Raw genomic sequence first — 24,282 nt, 5'->3', positions numbered from 1 at the left:
CAAGGGAATATCCCGGCCTTGGCCCAACCCAGAGGGCTCTGCTTGTGGGTTCAGAACCAAGATGACACGGCATGTGCTTGATGTGGAATGTCCTTTTTTCTGAAGCCTCGCTAGATCACATGAGATCACCTGGAAGAAGTCACCCGAGAACAGGCAGGCCCGGATCTGCCCTGGCTGGTTCTCTTCTTGTAAAGGATTGTGTGTGAGAGGTGGATTGTGTGTGTAAAGGACTGTGTGTGTGTGAAGGAGTGTGTGTGTGTGACCGCCAGCGGGGGCCTTCCTGCCCACACACCCTCAGCCCTCCGGACAGCCACCAAGGGGGGCAGAACGGCCCAGGCGCAGGCAGAATGGCAGGCTGGCCGAGCCCTTGGATGGCACAGCTGTCCTGCGCCCCGGACCGCCGCCCAAAGCCTGCCCGCAGCCAAGGCCACTTCCTGGTGCCCAAGGCCAAGGCTGGGGAGGAAGTGCCCGCCTTCTCTTCCCCTCTTGTCCGAGCGTCCGACACTCCTCGTCACCTTCCACGCCACGCACCTGGATCGGGCTAGGGGTTCCCCGGGCTCAGGGACCGTCCAGGTTGGCTGGGAGCTCCCGGGCCTCGCGGGCCACCCCCGGCGGGAGGGGCAGCGGGCCCCGAGGGCGGGCGCGCGGGGTGCGCTCCCCGCGCCGGGCACCAGGCGTCGCCCCCGCTCCTCGCAGCGCCGGGGCCCCCGCCCCCCCGCCCGCCGCGGAGCCGCAGCCGGAGCCGGAGGCAGAGCCGAGCAGGCGGCGGCACCCGCTGGACAGATTTCCTGCTCGGCTGCGGGCGGGCGGGCGGCAGAGGCGGCGCCAGTGGCGCCCGGACCCCGCTGGCTCCGCGCGTCCCTACGACAGCGGCGCCCCGGAGGGCGGCGGGCCGGCGCCCGGGAGATGCGGAGCCGCGGCGGCGGCGCGACCCGCGCGACTGGAGCGGCACCCCCGAGGTGAGCGCGCGCGCGGTGGTGGCCGTGCGCCTCCCCGGGTGGTCGTGTGCCCCTCCGGGATGCCCGAGCAGGCCGTACAGCCTCCTCGGACGCGCCGCGGGAGGGAGGGAGGGAGGGGCCGCGCCGGGCGCCGGGTCCCCGAGCCCCGTCCCTGTCGGTCTGCGGCGCTTGGTACCAGCGCCTGGGGACCGCGGCATCCCGGCCACCCGCCCGCGGCGCGCCCCTCCCCGGAACCCCTGGCCCAACTTCACGGCCACCTCGGCAGCCCCGGCGTTCTCTCTTGGTAAACCGTCTGCGGGCGGCGACAGTGCAGGCGGCGACTTGCACCAGTGTGTGGACACGGGCAACACCAGGAGGGGGTGCCATCAGAGGTGCTGGGGCGCTGCGGGCACGCGGGGGTTGCGACGGAGCCTTTGGAGAAAGTGACTCTGAATTGCGCCAGCTCCGGAGGGGCGATGGGCAGGCTGCTTGGATGCTGCCCCGGGGGTCCACGTAGGGCTTGCCTTCCCCGGGAGACAGGGGGCTCAGGGATGCGACAGGGAGACCCACGAGGCCGGCGGGCCCTAGCTGGCCCAGGCCAGACTGCTGGGATTTCAGTGTTGGCAGATGACCTGTCAGGGCGCCTGCGGCCAGAGGCCAGTGCAGTACCATTTCTACATGCTCCCCAGGACCATCTGGGGACGGCCGGGCCACCCCGGGGTAATGAGAAAGAGCCAAGCCCTGCAACGACCATGCTAGACTTGACCTAAATTCCTTCCAGGCACGGCAAACCTTTCTCGAAAGGTGAAAAATTTTACTTGCAAAACGAGGCTATTGATTTATTGTGAATTATGACCTCAGAGTTTCAGTCCAAGAAACTCGAGGAAAGAAGCAGTAGCTGTCTCGGTGCTTGTATTTTGGAGGAGAAGATAGTGGAATTGAATGGAAGCCAGCAAAGGCTGGTGACGTTTTTTGGAAGTTGCTGTATGCATGTCCCCTCAGCTGCTCTTGACCTCAGGTGACCCATGACCTAGGTGCTGGGATGTCTTTGTGTCCCAAAAGTCGGAGAAAATTTTCCTTAACAAAAAGGACTCACATTTATTTAGACTGAGTGGATTGGGAAGTGGGGTCTTTATAAAAATGTGCTTTAAGCCAAAGGAGGGCATGGAATGGTGAGGCACGGACGAGTGTGGAGGCTGCTGACCTCCGTGGCGGCTCTAGCTACCGGCACACAGGGCAGGCTCTTGGCTTCCCGGGAGCCCCAGAGGTGGGTGCTCAGCAAGCAGTCGGAGGGCGTGCAGGCCACCCAGACATGGCCCTGCACCCAGCAGGACCTTGGGGGCCAAGGTCTTTGTGCCTATGCCTGTGGGTTAGCAGCAATCCTCCCTCCCACCCCCACTACCACCCCACCCCTCAAAACCCCAGATTTTCCATATGTCAACACGAGCCAGGGCCTAGATTTGTCTCTGTGAAAGGCCAGGCTGTTGGATTGAGCAGGTGGTTTAGGATTTATAAACATATCCCTGTGCGCCACCCCCCCCAGCGAAATCAGTTGTGGGAAGTCAATGAGGGAGTTGCCATCACTGCATAGGGGCTTCTTAGAACCCCTGTAGGAGGCACAAATTGAATATATAGCAATGTGGTCCAGTCTACAAGCCATGCACAAAAGCCACTTCTCATGTGTGGGCAGGCTCCCCTGGTGGAGAGATGCCTGCTCTCTGGGCTTCGGCTGAGGATGGAGGTGGTCTGGAAGGCCTGGGTCCTCATGAGTCTCCCCCCCCCCCCCCCCGCGGGGGGATATGTTTTCGCCAATCACTGATCCCTGGGAGGTGCTGCAGTGGCAGACAATGGAGGTGAGGGTGGCAGTGGATGGCAGATGCATCAGAGGGGGGCATTGAAAGTGGACATGTGAGCTGTTGAAAAGTTGTTAGTAATGACCCTGAGACGTGAACTCCACGTGGTCAAAATGTGCTTCTCTTCCAAACTATTGGTCCACTTGGCTGCCTCTCCACCACTATCCTCTAAGTACAAAGTCGCACCATTCATATAACAAATTTTCCTTCCCCTGGGTCAGATGCCCCTTTCTAGCCCTGCCCACCCCTCAGCAGTCCTGCCTAGCTGTTTACTTGATTTTTTCCTGGGACCTCAAATGCATACCCAGCCCAACAGGTCCAAAACCAAGCTTGCGATGCCCCCCCCACGCCAATGCTTTCCCGTGGTTACACCAGCCTCCACGCTGCTGCAGAAAGAGAGCCTGGGCTGCAGGACAACACTATCCTCAGCACCTAAAGTCCCTGATCGTAGATTCCTGATAACTGTTGGTGGGCAGCAAACAAGGGACAAAGTGAAACTGTAGGAGCATGTCCACTGATGTAGATGAGTCCTGTGGACTCTGAGTGGTTGTCTGTTGTGGTTGGTAGGCAGCCACACACTTCTGTCATAGCCTGAATCTGAATGACGCAGAGATGCAAAAGGGCCATTTTGAGGTTATGTCACCAACTTTTCTGGAGACTACCTGAGCCAGACCAGAGAGAAATCCCAAATGACCTCCCAAAGAGTCAGTTTTGGAACACGCTCGAAGCTGACCTCCATTTGCTTATTTGACATGTCTTGTTCTTTTATAACATGAGTTAAATTTACAAAGCTTCTGCTGTTAAAACAGGAATGAATGTGTTCATTAGGATAAAGATCAGCCTTCTTATTGATGCTAATCACGAGGGAGGAAGCTGTGTCTTCCAAGGTCACCTCCGTCTGCCCTTCAGCAGTCTAGGTCCCAGTGCACTGATGGCGCGGCACTCCCTGAAGCTGCCCTGCGCTTCCCAGCTCCTCGGATGTGGAGCCTGTTTGGCCTTCTCTGAGTCTCCTTCCTCTTTCTCTCCATCTTCCTGATTCCTACCCACCCTTCAGGGTCCACCTCCAATGCCTCAGTCTCCACAGAGCCTCCTTGGCCCCTCTGTACAAGGGTAATCGCTCTTCCTCTTTATTCCATCAGACTTATCTCTGCCTGTTCTAAGGCACTTATCAGAGTTTATCTTGGTTTCCGGTTGACTTGTTCACATAATTAGTCTCCTCTTCCAGGCAGTCAGTGCTTTTAGGATGGAGTGCATGTTTCTGAGAGACGATGTGGTCTACAGAAGCGAGGAACTTGGACTTCAGGTTCAGATATGGATTCAAATTCTGACTCTGGCATGACCTTGGCTAAATGATTCAAAATCCAGTCCTCAGTGCTCCCTTCTCTAAAATGGGAGTAATAATCTCTATTTCACATGGTTATTGTAAGAATTAGAGATAAACATGTAAAATACAAGGCGCATGATTAGCACTTGGTAAATTGCAATTATCATTCCCCTAACTTAGCAATGCATATTGCATTCATTATGTACTAGTGAAGATTGAATGAATGAATGGACAAAACCAAATAGCTTGTTGGGAAAATCCACATTAATAGATAGATTCCTTTTGTGAGCCATTCTCTCCAAGTGTTAGGACAAATCAGGATGGTGTAATATGCTAGATAACTATTTTTTGCATGACAGTCTTAAGGATTATGTAAATTTTGTGTGATTAAATATTTAAATTTCATAATAGTGTCACTTGTTCACACTCCATGAGCAAATCCATTCTTTAGCCTACACTGTTGACTCTTCCGAGTTGCAGTGGTCTATAGGCAGAAATGCAGTTTTTTAATGGACGTTAACACAGGCTCATGGCCTGAATGAAGCCAGGTTATGTGAGAGGCAACACAAAAGTAAACCAGAACCAGCACCAAGAAGCAATTGGTCTGTTCTGTGACCAGGTGCATGGACCTGGGCTCAAGAGAGCCGGCTTCTAGAATAACCAGCAGGTAAAAGCTCGCAGCCCTGGACTGCTCCCCAAACTCTCAGAACTTGATTTTTCTTACCTCCAGAGCGAAGGGCTGCAGTGGGCTCTCGCCGAGGACCTCCCTGTGTTGCGCTGGCTGCACAGGGCCCCCTCTGCTCCTGGTCCAGGCCGATCAGCAGTGACTGCATCCAGGGATGGGGCCACCTGCCGTCTCGCAGCTCTTCACTTGCACCACATCACCCTGCTCTGGATTGCAGCTCTAGAAAGAGTGAGATTAGGCTCATGGGTACATTTGGTGTGCTGTTAATTTTAGGTCCTGACCCCAGGCATACCAAAAGCTTATTTTGGAGAGTTACATTCTTATTTTTCTGCCCGTTGCATTTTTTCCCCAAAAGCAGATTGCCGGAGAATATTCCAGATGGTTGGAGTTTTAGATCAGCTGCACAGGAGGTAACCGGGGTTTTGTTGATTTTACTAATCCCTGAGCGGGCGCAGGTAGGTGCCGTGGGGCAGCCCTTATTTGGAGATGACTAAGCCACCTCCTGTTCTGTGCTGGCCTGGCTGCTGCTCTCAGCTCTCCCCACACCAGGTAAGCCCCCTCCAGGTGTTCCACCGGGCAGTTCTGATGTGGTTACAGCCTCTTTGAACTCTCACGGCACCGGCTGGGAGACAGAAATGTGGCTCCGTGTCTTTCTTTCAACTAGACAAATACTTCAAAGCAGCTGCTTAAGCTTATAAAATAAAACTTTTTAACAATATGTTTTAGAAAAACAAATGAATATTTCCTTTCATGCTGATTCCCAATGACATAGGGACCAAAGGCAATATTTTTAAAGACCTTCCTTGTAAAATATCTCCCATCTACAATCCAGAATGTCTAATATATATAGCCATCCATCCATGCATGTTGTATCAAATAACAAAAGGGGTGGAGAAGTCTTCCTTCTCCAGAAGCAAATGTCAGCTCCATCAGAAGGTAGGGAAAAGTTTGGTGAAAAAAATCACCTTTGGTCATGCCCTGAAAACCTAAGGCGTCGGGGCAGGTGTGTTGACGTCAGGTTCTTCAGCGGAAGAACGCCGAAGGGCCGTGAAGACACGGCCCCGCCCCGGCCCTACTCCGGGCGCACTCCACTGGGGGGACGGCCCGCAGGGGGGCTGGCTCGTGTGGCTGTGCTGTGGCCAGGCTCCTGGCACGGGGGCGTGACTCCATCCTTCCCAGAGGCGGATGGATGGACGGATGGCCGCACAATGCCGGGAGGCTGGTGAAGTGGAGGAGTGGCAAGAGGCCCAAGCCGTGGAGTAGGAGCGGGCGAGGGGGGAGGCCGCGGGCAGCGTGCCCTCCCAGGGACGGGTCTCCTTGCCGCCTCCCAGCAGCCCGGGTTGGCGGCAGGGCTTGGCTTTCCAGTGGGCCTCGGACAGGACTCAGAAGCAGGGGCTGGGCAGGGAGTGGTGGGCTGTGAGCTGCGACTCTGGTCGAGAGACTTGTACTCCCAAGTGAGATTTAGAACAGGGACAGTGAGGATCACTGGGGGTGGTGTGTGGGGTGACGTGTGAGGTGCACCGTGCCTCCCCAGACGGGGACAGCCGCTGACCTGGAGTCGAAGGGCAGCAGGGCTGGGCGCAAAGGCCCGAGACTCTCTGAGCCCCGATTTCCATTCTGCCTCAGTAGCTTTGTCCTCAGAGCAAGTCGTTTAATTTCTCACCTGTAAATTCAGAGGTCATTTTTGGTGAATAATGTCTTCGCATCTATTTGGACGTTTCCAGCCAAATATCCATCGCCTGTTTTTGTTCTAGGGAGAAAATGAGTTCCATTTTTGCCTCTGGGTTAAGATTTTTTTTGGGGGGGGGGTCAAGATTTTTTGAAGGTCCAGTTGCACAGCCATTTGATTGCAATGTATACTTTCAAATGACCTTTGTCCTGAGTCATTTTATTCCAACCCTCCATCCAAAGGCCTTTGCGTCTTCCCTGCTGCATCTGTATAGCCGAGCTTCAAGAGGGCAGCCCTGTGCCTTCAGCTGCTTTCAGAGCCCGGGTGCCCTTGGAGGTGGGGGGTCGAACCCCTGAGGCGGAGCGTGGGGCCTGTGGGCGCTCCTGTCTGGGCAGGCTCCTCGTTAAACCTGTGGTTCCCCAAGGCCGGTCTCCACGGCGGACGCCTGCCGACACGATGCGCCATCCCGGCCCCCGGGGCCTTCCTTTCCCACACCCAGCCTCCAGTCGGCTTGTCTGAAATTCTTGTCATGGGAAAGAAAAAAACCTTTTATTTTCTCTGAAATACGGCATGCATGGACATACATCGATGAGAAGGAATGTGTCTCCTCAGCCGGCGGGTGTTGACTCACTTCCTGTTGGGGGGATAGGCCCGTGGAAGCGGAGGGGACAGGGTCAGAGCCAGCTCTGAGGACACCGGTGGTCGGTGTGCTCGCTTCTCAGTCCCTGCTCTGGGGCTTCCTGCACTGACCACCCTGCCACCAGACACACTCCAGAGCTGAGGCTGGGCTGCCCATGGAGGGGAGGCGTCTGGCTCTGCGCGTGGGACGGCCCGGCCCTCCTGTGGAGACACAGTCAGTCCTCCCTGCAGAAGGCTCTGGCGCATTTTCTAGGTTCCAGAGAAACCTGCTAGTGAATAAAGCGGAGAGGCTGGATGTTAGCCCAGAAAACCTCCTACAGATACCTGTGTTTCTTTCCTCTCGTCAGTCCCTTTCCCCCGGTGTAGATAGAAAAGAGGAAGGGTGAGAGCAGGAAGGAGACTCTGAGGTGCTGAGCTCTTGCCTTCGATGGTTTGTGGCCAAAGGGGCCTGCAAAGGTCCTTCCAACCAGAAGGGAGCGCGCGCTCTGGGCCCGTGTGGGCAGGGCGGAGGGGTAGGTTCCGGAAACCAAGGGGTGGCGTTGGCTTAGGTCAGGGAGCGGAGCCACTACAATTCACACCAAGCACTCCGAGTCTCTGAAGCAGAAGCTCTCTCACAATTTCAAGGGAGAAAAAAGCATTATTTTTAATAAAAAGTCAGAATATGTGTGTCCTTCTGTTAATTTCAAGGAGTTACAGTGACTCTAACTAGACTAACAGAATTTGCCTTAGGGTTCCTACTTTAATGACTAGAGAGCAATTAAATGCCCTTCCAAAGAGACTAAAATATTTTCATTTCTAAAATATGTAAAAATACCAGCCCCTCTGCTCTCTGAAGTTTGCTAATTAAAAAGCAACTGTCATTGCCAGTCACGTTATTTCAAGTCATCTGAAGATCCACATTAGCACCAGAAAAAATTTTCTTGTAATTAAACTTCTTTCACTGCATTTGGCTTTCCGGGCTCAGGAAGTGGCCGTAGTTTCATAAACAGCTGACCATTTAAGTGCTGGACATAAAGCATGCTTTACTAGAGTAACCCCTTCCCCATGCAGAACTGCAGTTGACTGAGCTCTCTTTTTTTCCTAAGCTTGTAGCAGTGCTTTATTAAGTGCATTGGAAATTCAGTTATTTTTTGCCAACATAGGGAACATCAGCCAAAGTTCAGTGATCAACTGGAGATGTTATCAGCCTGTCCATTTAAATTCCTTTGAGCAAAGTCTTGATTTTAACCCAAATGTAATATAAAAATACAAAAGCCAAATATTTAATATAATTTCACATGGTGTCATGCCAAGCTGAGCTAGCCAACACTATTCTTTCAAAGGGTATTACTTGGTTTTCATTAAACGTGTCGTATTCAAAAAAGCCTGTGGATTGTTTAGGAGGGACAAACAAAATGTTCAGCATTATGGAGAAACTGCTCTGTATGGCACTGAAGTTACAGCAAGAAAGTCAGGGCATGTGGGCTATTGCAAGAGTGAGGGCGAGAGGCAATACCCTCGGTTTTAAGGTCAGGATGCCCCTGGACCAGAAGCAGGTCTGGGGGATGTGGTTGTGCCCGTGTCACGGGATGAGCCTGAGGGGTCTCAGGGGAAGCCCAGGGGCTTGCCCGATGCAGGCGGTTCGTTCTCCTGGGAGCAGCCGTCCACCGCAGAGAGAACGGAGCTCATCATCCTGAGGCTGGGGTGAGAAGGTCTGGGCTTCGCTGCCCTTGGCTCGTCTTTCTTTGACTTAAAACTTTGGCTCCCAAATGTACATTCTGGGGAACTGGACGACATCCCTAACAAAATCACATGTGGCCTGCGTAGTCTGATGATGGTTGTTTTCACTGCAGGAAGTCTAAAGCCCCCATGCTCCCATGGCAGAGCTGGTGGGACTCGTCTCAAGGAGCCCCCTGCCACCGCCACTGGCCTCTGACTGGTACAGCCTGGGGTGCCACCTCTCTCTCTCTCTGACACCCGTAACTCTTAAGGACCTCAGTCTAGCTTGGAGCATCAAATTTTTAAAATTTTCTTTTTATTTTTATGCAAGTTATACATGTGCACAGTTTTAAAAGTCAAATGGTCATATAAGACTTACAACAGAAAAGCATTCCTTCCCCACCTCCCCCCCCCACAGCCCCCTTCCCCCAAAGGCAAACAATTTTTGCTTTCCCGCTCCTTTCTCCCTTCCTTGCTCCAGTCCAGGCACACTAGCCTCCGCACTGTTTTTCAAACAGGAGCATCACATTTTGTTTCCTTTTATTTTTTTAAATTTTTTTGAGATGCATTTATGATTTATTAATATGAATCAATAAAATTAATTTGTTTAAAATAAGACAATCACCAAAGACAGGGAGAGTGTGGTTACCACAATGAATACCAGACTCGAAGCAGCATTCAAAATAGCCTAAGTCCCAGAAACCTATTGCATTGGATAAATGATCACAGGAAACCTAGAAGTTAAAAAAATTAGATTGGCAGTCCACTAAATGCCTATTGGATCTGTATAAACAGAAGAGTTCCAGGTCAATGAACAAAAGCATAACCTCAATTACAGAAACAGAGTCACATACTCTTAATTCCCAGACATGGTACAATCCACAGACCAGAGTCCCTTGACTGAGAAGGCCAGGACACCTTAGGGAAAGCCACTGCTACACTGATAAAAAATTATATTGTTAGTCTTCCTTTTATCTGTCTCCAAAGAGACCTACAGCCTTCTACCACGGTAAATGTGCATTGTAGCATAGGAAATGATCAGCTATTTTGGGAATTGTTAGATACTAGTTTAGAAATAACATTAATTCCAAAGACCCAAAATATCACTATGACTGAAGAGTTGGAGTAGGGTCAGGTGATCAATGGAATTTTAGCTCAGGTCAATCTCACAGTGGATCCAGAGAGACCCCAGACTCAGTCTGGGGTTATTTCCCCAGTTCCAGAGTTCATAATTGTAATAGACACACTCAGCAACGGCAGAATCCCCACGTTTGTTCCCTGACTTGGGGAGTGGGGGATATTGTGGTAGGGAGGCAAAGTGAAAGCAGGCAATCTGTATGGAAACAATGAAAACTATTAAAGGGGTGGAAACCAGGGCCTTTGGGGAGAGGCTGGGAGAATTGGGGTCACCTGAGCAAGTGACGCCGAGGGATGGCCTGATTGTTTTGCTTGGCAACCCCAGGTAGCCTCCTCGTGGTCGGCCTGCAGAAGGGGAAAGAAAACACAGAGCCGGGGCACTGCGCCCGAGCAGGAGCCTGACACCCCTGTCAGGCGTGGCCGTGGATTGCTCAGGAAGGAGGGAGGCCGCCGAGACCTGGCCGCCTGGGAAAGGGCAACCTTGTTTCCGCTTAAGGGGCGGGCAGTCCTGCTGAGGGCTCCGCGGCCTCAACATCGTTTAAAGCACAGCGGCCACATGCGGCAGCACTGTCCCCCAGATGCCTTCAAAATTCATTTCCTAACTTCGCTTTACAAGTCAAGACCTACCCAGGTGGCCCTCGGCAAGGGCGGGCCGAGGACTGGAACGAAGGCCCCGCTCGTTCCGACGGGCTTTTGGGCCCTGGACCCTGGATCCGCTGGGCCGGGAAGAGCACCCATGAAAGAAATTAAAACAAGAGAACCTTTTTCTCATTTCCAGTTATTTTCTCAATAACCTTCCTCATATGCTTTAATAGAACCAGAAATTTGTTTTCTGGACAAAGCTTTCCTTTTACTGGCAAACAAAGCCAAATGCTACCTTTCCTCTTTAGATGGCATTTTGGTCAACCGTTGAATCTCCCTATTTCAAATCGGCAGATTAAGTCACGAGCCCTAGTGGAGGAAGTCGAGGCGTGCCGGCCTCAGTGTCTTTTGCTTGCTGTGCGTGGCGACGCGTGGCCTGAGCCCTTTATTCCTCCCTCCTGGTGGGACGCGCTGGGCGGGGTGGGGCCTGGGCACGGGGCCCTCGTGCGCCCCCACGGGCTCAACGCCCCCTGCCTGGTCTGCTCAGAGGAAGCAAACCCAGCCTGGAGCAGCACCTGGAGGAAGGCGGCGGGACTTCCTTTCCGGGCCCCGTCTTCCGTGTGCCCGGGCTAGCCCGCTCCTTAGGGCACGGGTTCTGCCTTGAGCCTGGCTTCCAGAGGCCTCCGAGAAGGCAGTCGCCTGTGCCTGTGTGGAATGAGCAGCTCACGCGTGTTGATTTCTCATTTCTTTCTTTTTTTTTTTTTTAAAGATTTATTTTTTTTATTTATTTAATTCCCCTCCCCTCCCCCGGTTGTCTGTTTTCTGTGTCTTTTTGCTGCGTCTTGTTTCTTTGTCCGCTTCTGTTGTCATCAGCGGCACGGGAAGTGTGGGCGGCGCCATTCCTCGGCAGGCTGCTCCCTCCTTCGCGCTGGGCGGCTCTCCTTATGGGGTGCACTCCTTGCGCGTGGGGCTCCCTACGCAGGGGACACCCCTGCATGGGGCGGCACTCCTTGTGCGCATCAGCACTGCGCATGGGCCAGCTCCACACAGGTCAAGGAGGCCCGGGGCTTGAACCGCGGGCCTCCCATGTGGTAGACGGACGCCCTAACCACTGGGCCAAAGTCCATTTCCCGATTTCTCATTTCTTATGCTCAAGTGCACCTCCTGAATTGAAGGGAGGTGTTGGGCAGGAAACCGATAACGACCCCCCCCCCGGGTATTTGGCAGTAAGGTTATATGACACATAAGGCGACATTAGAGAGGTCAGCTCTGCCTCACGAGGGCCCTGTTTTCAGCGGGCTTGTTACAGCAGCAAATCAAATAATAGCTGTAACGTCAGCGAGAGTAGCTGACGGTGACTGAGTACTCGCTGCGGGCCAAGCACCGTTCTAAGGACTTATCACGCGTGAACTAGTTGAATGCTTCCAGCGACAACAACAATGAGGTGAGAATGTCCACGGACTAGCTTTAGAGAGGAGGAAACTGAGGCACGGAGAGGCTGGGCGACCAGTGAGGAAATGCCAGGCTGAGATTTGAACCCAGGCACTCAGGGCCCACAGAGACCAAAGGAACTGGGACCCAGTCGTCACCGATGGAGGGGAGATGCCTGTGAGAGAGGGCCAGGGCCCCGCGGCACCTGGGGCAGGGGGAGAGGCCAGCCCCGTGGGCTCAGGGTCACTCGTGGGGCAGGGGGAGCTGGGTGGCCGGAGTGACTGCCATCGGCCGCCCCCACCCTGGCCGCTTTCCCACCCCTGATGCTCGCGCCCCAGGCAGAGGCCTTGTGGGGTGGCACGTCCCCTCTCAGTGCGGCGGGCATTCACTCCATTCTTTCAAAATGAGTAATCGCAAAGCAGTCCAAGAAATGTCCAGTATTTTGTCCCTGTTGTTGCCAAGAGATTGTCCAATTGCCTGACCACGCGGGGAGGGCCCCGGGGCCGGCCCCCCTGGGACGATGGCGAACCCAGGGCCTGGCGGACGCTGACGAGGGTCCCAGGGCCAAGGGCGTCACGCCTTGATGAGCCCAGGCCTGGGATGATCGGCCCTGTGCCTCCCGGTGTGGAACTCGTTTTGAATTAGTGGAGAGGGCAACGTGGGGGTTTTTGCTTGTAGAAAAATGCTATCCCGTTACCCCTACGAAGGAAACACGGTCTTGCATTTAGTGTCAAAATCGCACATTTATTACTTCCAGATATTTCTACCAGGGTCTGGAATTTTAGCTCCATCCTCAGAAGAGGGGCCCAGAGCTTTGCACACGTTTCCCACTGCCCGATTCCTACTCAGAGAAAGCTGAGCCCCTTGAACCCTCAGGGCAGATCCAAAGTGAAGTTCACTGCCGACGTCTTGACTGGGCGAAACGGAATGATTTCCCTGCAGAACGCTTAAGCAGGAAAATATCCATGACAAGTACAAGGCAGTTTTGGGTGGAGGTTTAAGTACTGTGTCGAGCTGCATGAAAAATACAATTAACCACGGTGTGAGGCCGAGGCCGTCCCTGGGAAACTGGGTGTGTGAGCTCAGTTAAGGAGCCCTGGAAAACAAGCCCTCGAGCTTTTTTTTCTTAATAGACAAAAAGATGGTGCCTTAAATACAGAGGAATTATAGAGTTGTAAGGCTTGCTTCTTTGCATTAGGAAAATGCGCAAGGTGTTTCTTGTTTGTTTTTTTAAAATTTTTGCAGGTTCATTTTGTTGATTAATAGAACTTTCTAAAATTTGCTAACACTCTATACCCACTAAGCAAAGACTCCCTTCTCTCCTTTCCCCAGCCCCTGGTAACTTCAAATCTACTTTCTGTCTCTACAAATTTGCTGTTTCTAGATATTTCATATACGTGAAATCATACAATATTTGACCTTGCACACCTGGCTTCGTCACTCAGCATGACGTTTCCCAAGGTTCGTCCGTGTTCTAGCATGCCGCGGAACTTCAGTCCTTCTCACAGCCGGATAATAGTTCATTGTGAGTCAGTGCCACATTTAGTTTGTCCATTCATCTGTGGATCCTGGGTCGTTTCCACTTTTTGGCAATTGTGAAAGTTACTGCTAGGAACATCGGTGCACAGGTATCTGTTTGAGTCCCTGTTTTCAATTTCTTGGGCTGTGTACCTATGAGTGGCATGCCAGGCCATATGGAAATTCCACATTTAATTTTTGAGCAAACTCCATCCCACTTTTCGCAGCGGCTGCACCATTTTACATCCCCACAAGGTGTTTTAAAGACAGGATCAGGCAAGTATGTAATTCTCAGCAGGATTTCACCATCAGCAAGAAGGTGGTATTTTCCACTCTGCACACCGTCTCTTGCTGTGCTCAAGGAATATGTCATGACCCAAAGGAATGAAAAACTACATGATTAACCAAGACAACCTGGCAAAATGTTCCAAAGGGACAATTGGGTCTCCCGAAAATGGGAAAAACTGACACAGTCCCAGATAACATGGCATTTTCATTTTCCTGAAGACCCTAATAATGCATAACTTCTAACTCTAGAAGTTATGGAGCGGTGACACAGCTATAGCTGAACCTGTTAGAATGTAGCCATCACAGTGCATAAGCAAAGCTGGGAGACCTCTGTCCTCCCTACCACCTCTATCTTAAGAAGCTGCATTTGGAGAAGAGCCCTGGGACACTTGGAAAAGTGCATTCCCAGGAAGAGGCTCGGTATCTTTTAGGAACTGGCTGCAGAAGTCACACTCTGTGATATCCAATTGGTTACACAGATTAGCCCCATCCATGCAGTGAAGAACAGCCAGCCCTTTTCAAGCGGGAGGTGTAAAGCGATAGGTGTAGGTGAGGGTTCCTCCTGCTTTTGTACTTGGGTGTATTGGTTGGCGTTTGTGGCTGCCAGCCACAGCATCTCACTCTACTTAGCCTAACAAGGAAAGGAACTTCTTGGAGGGGAGCTGGATGCTTCTTAGAGTCAATGGCCAGGCTGGAGAACCTCCCGACCGTGGCCCAGGTCAAGCTCACGCTGCAGGAAGCGCTTGGCTAGAGGAGGCCTGCGGTCCAAGGCTGCTGAGGCTGCTGGGCACACTGCCACTGTGCTCACGGCCATGGCCTTGGCAAGTATTTCCAGAGCATCCCTGGATCTCTCTCACCTGGACTTGCCACGGTCTTGGGTGGGATTGATGGCTCGTGTCTGGGTCGCTCACCTGTCAAACCAGGACTACAGGTGAATGGGAGGTGGGGGCAGGCAGGAGTGGAGGGGGCACATTGTACCACCAATGGCCCAGGAAAGGAGATGCGTAAAAAAATAACACAAGTGTGATCACAAAACAATTCTAAAACCTACGGTTTTTACCCCTGAAATTTAAATTGTGAGATAGATTTTAAATGTCTAGAGGAGAGTGGATGCTCTTCTTGAACTGTTACATTTTTTTGAAGTGGAATTTTTTTCATGTCTAATTTGAATTGGTAAAAAACAACAAAAACAGAACAAAATCTCCAAAATTTGAGAAACAAATAGCCAGAGCAGAACTGTTGTGCCTTCTATTTGTCTTTGATTTACATCTAGGCAACTGTTTAAAGAAAAATAATAAAAAATCTAGATGTGTTTTATCAGGTTTAGAATGTATGGGGAATTTACCTCTTTTACCTTGAATATCTTCTGTTAACATTTGTTATGCCTTATTCTGAAAGTGGTCTCAGTGAAGAATGCCTTTGAGGTCAGCTGCTTCTGTAGATGTCCTTTGACCCAAGTAATCAACATTCGTAGAAAGTTTTATTTCTGTGTATTTTTAGATTCCTAATCATGGTCCATAAGAAGAAATGTGATTTTAATAATGGGTTCTATTGATGTGCTAAAGTGTCTGCTATGTTTTTTTTCCCCTTTGAATCATAGCCATATGGTAAATTTTCTATTTTGTTATGGTTCTCTTTTATTGATGGACATGCAGTGGGTGTTTCTTGGAATGGTCAATTTTTATTAAAATATTTCTGGAAGATAATTAAAAAAAAAAAAAAGACAAGAGTTTTGGATGCTGGCGGCAACCCCCAAAAGACAGAAATTCACTCTACCTGGTCTGAACTGTGCTCAAGTGTCATTTTTTACTACAAAGTATACCCAGTATTACAGTATTAATATATTGTTGAAAAATTGTTTTAATTTGAATTGTGTTTTATATACACTGCCTAAGCTTAATATCATTTCAAAATCTGTAGATGATTCTCTTGTAAAGCCCCTCGTCCTTTTAGAGAACACATAATCAGTTCTTACCCATTTCCTTAAGATCAGGTACTCTATGAATTGCATTTTCTCAAAGCAGAGTATCCAGTATTTGGGTTTCTACTTTTGCTTGTAGTGAGGAAATGTTGCACCTTTGTAGATAACTGCTTGCAATGTCTCCTGTGGCGTGAGAAAATACGGTGTTTTTTTTAATCTTTTTTTCTAAAGATTTATTTATTTATTTATTTCTCTCCCCTTTCCCCAACCCTGGTTGTCTGTTCTCTGTGTCTATTTGCTGTGTCTTCTTTGCCCACTTCTGTTGTTGGCAGCGGCACGGGAATCTGTGTTTCTTGTTGTTGTGTCATCTTGCTGTGTCAGCTTTCCGTGTGTGCGGCACCATTCCTGGGCAGGCTGCACTTTCTTTCGCGCTGGGCGGCTCTCCCTACGGGGCGCAGTCCTTGCGCATGGGGCTCCCCTACACGGGGGACACCCCTGCGTGCCAGGGCACTCCTTGCGCGCATCAGCACTGCACATGAGGCAGCTCCACATGGGTCAAGGAGGCCCGGGGTTTGAACCGTGGACCTCCCATGTGGTAGACGGACACCCTAACCACTGGGCCAAGTCCGCCACCCGAAAATATGGTTTCTGTTGTTTTCTTTTTGCATGTAAGTGACTGCTTTAGGAGGAAGGACAGGCTGTAAAACTTAAGAAGCTGCGTTTATTTTATTCTTACCTGCAAGGCTGTCTCTGTCTCTCTTAATATGTCTGTTTTACTATGAGCATATTCGAGAGCTAAGAATGAGAACGTTTCAAGTAAATGAGTGAAGAAGCAGGTGCTTTTAGATCACTTTGGGAAAATTCACCTTCATCATTTTTTTCTTCCATAGGAGGTTTTAACATCACAGCCAAGTTATTTTGTTGGGTTTCTAGAGTCCTTTCTCGGTCCCTGGACTCTGGAGCTCAGGGACACGAGCCTATCCAGCTGGGGCTGGCCCCTGAAGGACGGGAGTAGCAAGCAAGGCTGGGAGGGGCCCCCGGCTGCCACATAAAGGAAGTGCTGCTGGGGCCACGCGGAGAGAGGCGCACTGGCAGGTGAGGAGAGGAAGCTGCTGTCATCACTGAGAGAGACGGAGAGGCAGGGGCAGAGAGAGACAGACAGGGCCAGGCCGACAGACAGACAAGCAGAGAGAGACAGGGGGGTGCCAGCGCAGGTGTCTCCTCCGTGCCGGCTCCAGGGCTCGCTCCTGCCTCACTGAGCCCAGTGTCACCCCCAGGCCTCCTGGAGCGGGGCCGCGTCGCCCACCTTCTGGAGACCCGCAGCATGCACCTCCTGGGGTCCCATTCGGCCACGTTTCCCTCCAGCACCGGAACAGGTGGCTGCTCGTGGGTGGACGCCAGCTGGAGTGGGGCTTCTGCGGCCTTTGAAAATCACCCCCTTCACCCGCCGGAATCCACGCGCTCTGGCCAGAGGCTCGCCTCTGAGAAGGACGCAGGAGGGAGCCGTGGATTTGCTTCCTGTGCTGGAATTGTCACCAGTTGAACGTATGGAAGGAGTCAGCCTCATTTCACACCTAAGGCAACGAAAGCTCGTAGAAGGAAGTGAAATTGCTCGGTGGGGCAGAGCTGGGACCCAAGCCCAGGTGCAATTTGCCTGCTTCTTAAACCAGGGCATCTCATGGGCCCCGGGTACCCTGTGTGGTGACAGGACGGAGCAGCGTGGCGGGAGGCTGCCGGGAATCTGGGCAGGTGGTTGTTTTTGTGTGACTTTCTGTAATTCTGGGCCATGATTTTCAGATATTGGTTAGAGAAAATACAGCAAATAATTTTGAGTGGGTCATTGTATTCATTTTTATCAGAAATGAGTAATTCTAATTTCATAGTGGAACATGAAGTAATGATTTTCTTGATTTGATGGTACTTTTAAGAAAGAATAATAATCCTTATTTACCTGGTGCATTTTAATGCCTAAACATTATGGCTTTATTCATTTTAAAGCTTTTTTCCATATTATATATTGTCTGTAGACATAAAACACAGGAAGTCTTATGTTTTTATGTCTAAAAAATTGGTGCACTCTTCAAAACCTTTTAGATAGAATACTGATTTCCTTGATACAGTAATACTGAATTGCCTTTATTCTCAAGATTTTCAAATTACATTAGCTGAGGCCTTCAGATTTATAGTTAAGGCAAAACTGCTAAGACATTTAATCTGGGAGATTAACAAACCTTGCAATTTCCACCTTTGCTGGGTTTTTGTTGTTTGTTTGCTTATTTTTATTTGTTTGCCCAACGTATCTTGTGCAATGTCTGAACAAACTTTAAAATTCCTTTAAAAAACAAGACATCATCTGGTTTGTTCTTGTTTTGTCTAATTGCTTTTGGTCCACTCATTTCATGGCCCTGTTGCCTCTTTCAGTAAATCCTGGTTGCTATTGACAGACCTGAGTTAGTTTACTTAGAACTTGGAATTTCTGTGTAGGAAGAAAAGAGGAGAATGCAGATGTGGCGATTCTTGAAATAATTTTAAGTGTACGCATGATCCTTGGTTTGTGTCGATCCTGTGCCTCCCTGTTTTGGAAGTTTTTCAGTGCCAAAGCACTTCTTCTTTTTTCATGCCTTTAAAATGCCTTTTTCTTTGTCCGTCTAAAATCACTTCTTCCTGAGGTGCAGCAGATTCCCTGGGCTGCATTAGAAGGGCTTGCTTATCTGAGATGATAAAACCTCTACAGCAACTGAGTAAATAGTAACCGTCCTATCACCAGTGCAAGCTTGAGGTATGAACTTGGAAATGCATAGCTACCTTTGAAATGGCATTTTGGCAAGCACAGTATTTGGTAGGTTATGGGGCTGCACTGATGATGTCACATTAGGGGGAAAAAATCGCAGCATTTGGTTTTATAACATTCTTCTTTCAGCCCAACTTTTATAGCTGAACAAACATTGAGAATTGTGTCAGAAGTCAAGGTCACCGTAAACCAGCTTTGAAGCTGGAAAATAAAATTAGCTTCATAACCATGTAAACTGACATGTCTGTTAAATACAGAGATTGTTGTGAATAGATTTATGTATTCATTTTGTTTGCAGTTGTCAAAACCTCATTAATTTTAAGCCCAATGCCACTGCTTGCTGTTTCAAATCACTTTTAAATTACACATGAGCTACTTGATCTTAAAGGCAAAATTAAACCTTGGATGGATATACATTTCAAGTTATAATATTTAGCCGTTATATTTGGTAGGGGGGAGTTTATTATATATTGTAAAATAAAGTGAAAAAGGACTTTGCATTCATGGTGGCTTATATAATTAGATTCTGTCAACTGTAATTTTTCAGGTAATTTCATCCATGATGTATGTTGTGTAAATAATAAATATACAAATAAAAATTGCTATACAAATCTATAGTATTAATGCAAGAAACTATTTTAAGTAAATTACTTGGAAGTATGAGTTGCATGGTAAATAGGTAAAAATTGATTTTTTAAAAAAAAATTAGTGAAGATGGATGTTTCATTTGTATATGGATATTTATCAAATCCCTACCTGGGCCAGAAGCTGGGTTACAAAGATCTGAAACCCATGGTCACTGACAAGGTCCGCTGAGTTGAGAACTGCAGCTTGCAGCAGGCTCCCCTTGAGAAGGTACAAGGAACACCAGCATTTCAAAACTCATTAAACCCTAGGGACTCTTTTCTCCATAACATTTTCAGTATGTTGGTCTGGACTCTTGAGAGTTCATGAATAGAATTCTGAAAGTCTCTAATTTAGAAGGGGGAAAATGTACACCATTATTCAATATAATGGGTTTCTCTTGTAATTCTATAAATCCCCCGATAGCTTTAAAATATTTTTATAGTTTATTTTTTAGTTTACATGTGGCACTGTTCTTGTGTGCAGCTCCACAAGTTATGACAAATGCATAGAGCTGTGTCACCACCATCACAATCAAGATAAAGAAGTTGTATCACCTCCTCAAAGAAAGAGTCCCCTTTAGAGTCAAATCCTACCTCCTCCCTTTACCCTTGGCAACCACAAATCTGTTCTCCATCCCTATAATTTTGCTTTTTCTAGCATGTCATTTAAGAATCATTCTTGTTGTCGCATCATTAGTTCATTCTTTTGCACTGCTGAGTGATTTGCCATTGCACGGCTGCACCAGTTTACCCATTTCCCCGTTGAGGGACATTTACATTGTGTCCAAAGGTTTGGGTAATTACAGATAAAGCTGCTCTAGCATTTCATGTAAGTTTTTGTGAGACCATAGGCCCTCATTTCCCTTGGACAAATGACTAGGTTGGGATTGCTGGAGGACATGTCAAGTATATTTAATTTCAGAAGAAACTTCCAAACTGTTTTCCACAGTGGTTGTGCCATTTGCTTTTCCACCACCAATGTATGAGTCCCAGTTGCTCGGCGTCCTTGTCCACACTTGATGTTGTCAGTTGACGTTTTCTTTTTTAAGGTTAGCAATTTTTATATATGAGTACAGGAATCTCATTGCAGTTTTAAGTTGCATTTCCCCAATGATTAGTGGTGTTGAACATCTTTTCACGTGCTTAATTGCCACCTGTACATCTTCTTTGGGAATATCTGTTCAAATCTTTAGTCCATTTTAAAATTTGGGTTGTTCTTCCTAAATATCTTATTATGAGTCAATTAAAAACATTATTCTAATAGTATGCTTTTGTAGATGGCCAAAAAGATCCATGACACAAAAAAGGTTAAGAAAACTTGAGAGGCACGCGTGCACTAAAATGTCGTCATCCTTCACATGTTTTGCATTTTCTTGTGACACCTCCGCCTGGTTCAAAGACTGCCAGACACCCTTTGTTAGGCAGTTGCTCGCCTGTGACAGGCTGTACCACCACCTCATCCTTCTTTCCCTCTGCTCTGAGGACATTTAAGGGGATTTCAAAACGCCACCGTCAAGCGTGGCGCTCCGGCAGGCCTGTCTCCCTTCGGGGAGTGGGGAAGCAGTCCCTCTCTTTTGACTTATGAAATCCTCTGGAGCACTTCGGTTATCCACCCAAATGAAGGGAATCCTAGATGAGCAGGTAACACGTGAATCAACACTTTACAGGACAACCAGCCCTTCCATCCTTTGAACCGCAGGTCCTTTCTTCAGGCAACGCAAACACCAGTGTGCGTTTTGCCGTTTTTTGTGGCCATCCCCACAACACCTTGCCTTGCAGTAGAGCACTTCCCTCGTCTCTTTTGTTTCATCACTCTGCCCGTGGAACTCCTCCCCCAGTGAAAATGCTTTTTGTCCATTCGGGATATTGAAAACGAGCGCTTGTGGATACTTTTAAATTGGCAGCTAAATATTGACTTAGTGATCCCTGACATTCAGTACCGCCTCCGTGTTTTACAATTTTAGGAGCCATCAAGCTTATCTTTAACCAATGTATTAGCTATGTTTTGAGGTTCTATTAAAGGAAATAAGGGTAGTTTGTGCTATAATATTCTTACTTTTATTCACCTAAAGCCCTGCTTACGACACTCTTCCTCCCCACCGGAAGGAAAAAAAAAAGTAAATGCGATGTCCATATTGAAAATTAATGTTTTGAGAAAAAAAACACAGTGCCACCTGGAAGGAGGCTGCTGTGTTGCTTATTGCTTTCTGGTGTACTTGAGCCACAAACCGGTGCCCTGACTTTTCTGTCTGGCCACCGAGGCAAACATATGCCAACACACACGCAGTGCTTGTGGTCTGGGGTATAAGAGATACAAAAAGAGATCCTTGCCCTCCAGCTGTTGACAGTCCCCTCTGGGAAAACGAAGATGGACTCAGGTAAAACGACAAGGGCACTTACGAGGACGCGCGCTGTCGCGTCCACGTCGGCTCTGTGCATCTCCGGCAGTCACACTGCTGGGGTCGCAGGGTCTCGTGTCCACATCCAGGCCATTTTCCCCTTAGGGAGTAGAGGAGGGCCGGGAGGGGCGGGCACGTTTGCATATTTGCACCTGTGGTACTCCCACCTGCCTTCCGCTCACCCCCGAATCCGTTTTCTGTTGCTGCCGCCACAGACATTCGGCTGAAATGATGCCCCTGTCCTCAGACAGTCCCCGCTCAGAGGCCCAGGCCTGCGTGGCCCAGCTGCTTCCCCTCTTGGCAGCTCCTGGGACAGATCAAGGTGCGGGCAGGGCTGATGGCCTCTCTGCAGCACCAGGAGGAATTGGCTCCCGGGCTTGGGCCAGCGGGGGCAGGACTCAGCTCTGGGTGGCTGGACATCGAGACCCGTGTCCTTGCCAGCCGCACTGGGGTCGCTCTCGGGAGACAGGGGCCGCTGCGCTCCTGCACCTGCACCTGCTCCACCTTCCTGCTCAGCGGCAGGGGTCCCTGCTAAGGCTTCGGAGCTCTGCCCTCCTTGTCTCCTCCCTCTAACCCTTCTGCCTTCCTCGTCCACCTTGAAGAGCTCGTGCATCTACAGCGAGCGCACCCGGATGATGCAGATAATCTCCCTATTTTAAGATCGGCCGATTCGTGGCCTCGGTGCCATCCGCAAAGTCCCTTCCTAGCAATTCCTAGATGACTGTTTGGTGGGCAAACCAGGGGATGGGAATCTTGGGGGACACTTTTAGAATCCTGCCTGCCATCCCCCACGCCCACATAAAGAGCAAAATGACAAAAATCACACTTCTCCCGAGTGACTGTTTGCAGCGGAGAGATTTGTTTTCATTTCAGAGACAATATGTGCTGTGATAATTCTGTGATATTTACCCATTTGGTGTTTAAACCTCGTGGACTACATTATACATATCTTTAGGAATACTCTTTACATAAATTAAGATGATTTTCTCTTTCCTGAAAACATAGCAGCATGCCACGCGTTCTGGGTGAAAATGAGGAACTGTTTACACCATGGGCCAAATTAAACTCGGGGATTTAACCAGATGTACGTTCAAATGTGCTCAAATGTATGGCCTATTTTAAGTTTCCTAGGAATTTCCTGGCAAGCATAATCACGAATTAATATTAAAAAGCTACTTAATTATAATATCAAGGATGTATCTGAGCTGCCCTGACATTTAATCCTGTAGGACAGCATTGGTTTCCTTCACGCGGTGGCTTGGGGCCTCTCTGAGCTGGGAAAGAGCAAGCCTACCCCAGGTGGCCGAGGAGAAGCGGCTGAAGATCTGGAGCCAGAGGGTATGAACTGGATCTTCTCGCTCGCCCCCTCAGACTGGGCCACCTTCGGCAAGCCTGGTAACTGAAGCCTTGAATTAGTTTCCTGGGGTCGGCAGCTGTAACAGAGAGCCACAAAATGGATGGTTTAAAATAACAGAAGGCTGCAAGCCTGAGCTCAAAGGGAGTGAGACCTGGACGGGAATCCTCGCTGGCCCCCCAGCTCCCAGGAGGAAGGGGGGTGTCCTTGGGCTCCTGGGACCATACGTGCATCTGCTCTTTCATCACGTGGCCTTGTCCCCAGGTCTGGGGGGTCTCCTCTCTCCTTCTAAGACCCCGGTCATATGGCCCACCCTACTCCAGGGTGGCCTCGGTCTAACCCGTCCCATCTTCAAAGACCCTATTTCCAGATAAAGTCCCATGCACAGGTCTGGGGTTAGGACTGGGGCCCGGCTGTGTGGGCCCACACTCGAATCCCTAGCAAACCTCCACGTTCCCATCCCAGGGGCGTCATCTTGACTCGTGGATTTAATGAAGTAGTGTCTGAGAACATACTTTGTAACCTATGAGTTGCTAGACACCTGCTAGTTTAACAACCAAACACACATGCACTGACACACACCCCATGAGCTCTAAGTGATTGTAACTCAGCTTGTTTCTTCAGTATTCTGGAAAAATTCTGGGGCCAGTAGAGTAAGTTCAGAGGCTTTGCAGGGAGGCAAAGCACAAAGGACGAAGTTTGACTCCATTTCTCTTAGAGCTCTGAGTGGGGGAAGCAGACTTGGCCCAGTGGTTAGGGCGTCCACCTACCACATGGGAGGTCTGCGGTTCAAACCCCGGGCCTCCTTGATCCGTGTGGAGCTGGCCCATGCGCAGTGCTGATGTGCACAAGGAGTGCAGCCACACAGGGGTGTCCCCCACGTAGGGGAGCCCCACACGCAAGGAGTGCACCCGTAAGGAGAGCCACCCAGCGTGAGAGAAAGTGCAGTCTGCCCAGGAACGGCGCCGCAGTGCAGCCACACAGGGGTGTCCCCCACGTAGGGGAGCCCCACACGCAAGGAGTGCACCCGTAAGGAGAGCCGCCCAGCGCGAAAGAAAGTGCAGCCTGCCCAGGAACGGCTCTGCACACACGGAGAGCTGACGCAGCAAGATGATGCAACAAAAAGAAACACAGATTCCCAAGCCGCTGACAACAACAGAGGCAGACAAAGAAGACACAGCAAATAGACACAGAGAACAGACAACTGGGGCGGGGGTGGTGGTGGAGAGAAATAAATTAATAAATTAATTAATTTTTTTAAAAAAAGAGCTCTGAGTGGGTCCGCGGGCGCCGCGTGCCTGCTGGGTGGGTAGCCCTCTCTCCCACTCGCTGATGTTTGCTTTACTGCCTCGACGCTGAGAGCTGGAGTCCGAGCTTGGTCATATGAAGATGATGTTCTTGTCCTAGGATAGGTTAGGGTATTTCTCTT

General features: G+C 49.9%; 1 protein-coding gene across 3 annotated transcripts in view; it reads left to right on the top strand.

Annotated features, from left to right (window-relative positions):
- The first annotated feature begins 756 nt into the window (after positions 1–756).
- The window catches only part of PTPRE (protein tyrosine phosphatase receptor type E), a 166,538-nt gene continuing 143,012 nt past the window's right edge, over positions 757–24,282 (top strand). Inside the window, exon 1 of one of the 3 annotated variants that reach the window (XM_058298138.2) lies at positions 757–959. The gene's annotated coding sequence lies outside the window, so the exon portion shown is untranslated. The remainder of the gene's footprint in view (positions 960–24,282) is intronic. The other 2 variants (XM_058298139.1, XM_058298141.2) reach the window with 2 other exon arrangements.

This window comes from Dasypus novemcinctus, chromosome 6, assembly GCF_030445035.2.
Source record: "Dasypus novemcinctus isolate mDasNov1 chromosome 6, mDasNov1.1.hap2, whole genome shotgun sequence".
Lineage (NCBI taxonomy): Eukaryota > Metazoa > Chordata > Mammalia > Cingulata > Dasypodidae > Dasypus > Dasypus novemcinctus.
Note: the sequence above shows the minus strand (reverse complement) of the source record. Positions and strands in the feature narration are given on the sequence as shown.